Raw genomic sequence first — 3796 nt, forward strand, 5'->3', positions numbered from 1 at the left:
ACGTGCTCCCTCTCTCTCCTTTTCTTTTTCAGACTTCTTTTTACCTCCACTCCTACTCATCTCAGGAAACTCAACATCCCTAATGGGTCCAACCAGAACAAACCTAGTTTCTAAGTTTTCAACCACAGAAGAACTTACCTCAAAAGGAGATTCTTGAGTCTTTTCAGAGCCAGAAGACCCATGTCCATCTCCCTCAGTCACAGATTGAAAGGATTCAGACTCAGAGCTAGAATCAGACTTTGGATCTAGGCTTTCTTTCACTTGGATAGCTTTCAACCTTTCATTTAAAACCTTCCTCAAAGCCCCAGATGCTACAGTTTTTCAAGCAAGCATTTTCTACCTTCGAAACCTAGGTTTTGGAGATGCACTGGGTGGAGTAGATGAGGATGAATTTGAAGGAGATGATGGTGGAGGAGTGCCAGGATGATATTGTGGGTTAGACATGATTCTTTGTTTCTTGAGAGAATTTGGGAATTTTGGAGAAGAGGGAAATTAGAATTGAAGAGGAATTTTTGACGGTTTTAGAATTATGAAGAAGACTGGAGATGTGGTGTGTATTTAAAGCGAATTAGACATTAAGTAAGTAACGACAGCTTTTTCAGGGGTCAAATAGAAGTCTAATCAAACTGAAATTTCAGAATTTTAATGATAAATTTGGCTTCCCTAGATATTAGGCAAAAATCACGGTTTAGTTTCTACATGGACGGAACTGGTTCAATGCTCAACGGATAGAATTTTCTAGGAATTTGACAAGTATAGGACTTCAGCTCATGATTGAATTATTAATCTCTCTAATTGTGCAAAGTATAGAAAACATACCTGAGCTTTCATATGAACCCATACTTATGAACCAGGTTATTCATATAGAACTCTCTTGAACATGCTTCAAATGCCATAATAAAGAAAATGCTGTAAGAGATCAGTGAGTCATATATATACATGTCATAGGAGTATACTAATTAAAGTATGAAGCTGAGTAAGAATTAATCTAGAAATTTTACACAGGTTCAGAATTCCTAGCCAAAAAAATATTTTTTTTTCATTTTGCATTCTGAGCTGGACCTATTAGGTGATCTTAATCATCCCTAATTTCAACCTGTTCCTTTCAAAGTTTTCTCTACTCAGTGCCTTAGTGAAGATTTCAGCAATTTGCTTATCAGTAGCACAGAATTCTATGGAGAACAATCCTTTCTCATAGTTATCTCTTAAGAAGTAGTGTCTAACATCTATGTGCTTAGTCTTCTTATGATGAACAAGGTTCTTTGTCATACTTATAGCACTAGTGTTCTCACAAAATATAGGAATGCAACCGACTTCAATGCCAAAATCTACCAGCTACTGTTTGATCCATAACAATTGAGCACAACAAGATGCAATAGCAACATATTCAGCCTCAGCAGTGGATAAGGCCACTGAATTTTGCTTTTTAGTGGCCCAGAATACAAGACATGAACAAAGAAAGTGAGCCATACCTGAGGTGCTCTTCCTATCCACTAGGAAACCTGCATAATCAGCATTAGCATATCCTACTAGATTGAAATTACTACCTTTGGGGTACCAAAGAAACAAATCAGTGGTTCCTTTCAGATATCTTAGTGTCCTCTTGACAACTGTCAAGTGAGATTCTTTTATATTTGCCTATAAACGAGCACAAAGCCCTACACTGAAAATAATGTCAGGTCTGCTGGCAGTAAGATACAAGAGTGAACCAATCATACCCCTATACATCTTTTGATCAACTAGTGAACCACGTTCATCAATGTCTAATTTAGTGGCAGTTGCAATGGGTGTGTCTATTTCTTTTGATTCTTCCATTTTAAACTTTTTGATAAGCTCTTTTTCATACTTCTGCTGATGGATCATGGTTCCATTAGGACTTTGTTTGATCTGCAAGCCGAAGAAGAAGTTAAGTTCACCCATCATACTCATTTCAAACTCACTCCCCATTAATTTTGCAAAGTCCTTAGCTTATCAGTGGAGGCCCCAAAGATTATGTCATCAACATATATTTGTACCACAAGGAGATCCTTACATTTTCCCTTAAGAATAAGGTACTGTCAATTTTACCTCTTTTGTAACCATGCTCTAGTAGGAATTTGGACAGTCATTCATACCATGTTCTTGGAGCCTGCTTGAGTCCATAGAGAGCCTTGTCTAACTTGTACACATGCTCATGACATTCTTTGCTCTCAAACCCTGGAGGTTGTTTTACAAACACTTCTTCTTTCAGGTAGCCATTCAGGAAGGCACTTTTGACATCCATCTGATGAAGAGTGAATTCCATGTGTGTTGCAAAGGCTTTGAGGAGTCTAATTGCCTCTACTCTTGCAACTGGAGCAAAAGTCTCACCATAATCTATGCCCTCCTCTTGGCTGTAACCTTGGACCACCAGTCTTGCCTTGTTTCTTGTAACTATTCCATCTTCATCAAGTTTGTTTCTGAAGACCCATTTTGTACCAATAATTGATCTGTCCTTGGGTCTTGGAACTAGATGCCAAACTTGACTTCTCTCGCGGATTGATTTCATCTTGCATTGCATTCACCCAATTTGCATCCTGCAAAGCCTCAACAACATTTTTAGGTTCAATAAGATATAAAAAGGCATCAAAATCACATAGATTCTTTAATTGTGATCTAGTTTTGACTCCAGATATTGGATTAGTGATAATGTTCTCAATAGGATGAGAACTTTGATACTTATGAGGTTTCACAACCAACTGGTTTCTGCTAGATATTTCTCACATGTTCTATTGCTGAGGAACAGGGTCATGAACAAGTTCTTTTAGAGGATTTATTTCAATTCCTCTTTGATCAGTTCCCCCTATCAGGTTGCCCTGGATGGAAGAACTTGTTCCATCACTTGTTCCTTCTTTTGGTGCCACTTTGACTTGTGCGGAGGCTTCAGTCAAATCCTTTACTAATCCAATGGCTTCATCTTCATGTTCCTGTCTCTCAGAAAGAATGGTAGATTCATCAAATACTACATATACACTTTCTTCTACACACAAAGTTATTTTATTGAACACTTTATATGCTTTTCTATGTGAAGAATATCCCAAGAATACTCCCTCATCACTTCTGGGATCAAACTTACCTAGGGAGTCTTTTCCATTATTGTGCACAAAGCACTTGCATCCAAATGTCCTAAGATGAGATATATTTGGTTTTCTCCCTTTAAGTAACTCATAGGGAGTCTTCTCTACAAGAAGTCTAGTCATGCATCTATTGTTAATGTAACATGCAGTGTTTACAGCCTCTACCCAGAAGCTATGGGGCAGTTTACTCAAAAGAAGCATAGTCCTAGCCATATCTTCAAGAGTCCTGTTCTTTCTTTCAACTACTCCATTTTGTTGAGGGGTCCTAGGGGCAGAGAAGTTATGAACTATACCATTTTCATCACAAAATTCAGCAAACTTAGCATTTTCAAATTTAGTTCCATGATCAGACCTGATTGATGCAAGTTGATTTCTTAATTGTTTCTGAGTTTTTCTAACAAAGGTAGTGAACATGTCAAATGTTTCATCTTTAGATGTTAGAAATAGTACCCAGGTAAATCTAGAATAATCATCAATAAGTACCATTACATATTTATTTCCTCCTCTACTCATGGTTCTCATTGGACCACAGAGATCCATATGGACCAGTTCCAACGACTTGGTTATGCTTACCATTTTCTTGCTTTTGAAAGATGATCTTACCTGTTTCACCCTTGCACAAGCCTCACAAACTTTGTCTTCTTTGAACTTGATGTTTGGTAACCCTATCACCAAGTCCTTAGAAACCAATTTGTTTAGCT

Source organism: Nicotiana tabacum, chromosome 8 (assembly GCF_000715075.1).
Source record: "Nicotiana tabacum cultivar K326 chromosome 8, ASM71507v2, whole genome shotgun sequence".
Lineage (NCBI taxonomy): Eukaryota > Viridiplantae > Streptophyta > Magnoliopsida > Solanales > Solanaceae > Nicotiana > Nicotiana tabacum.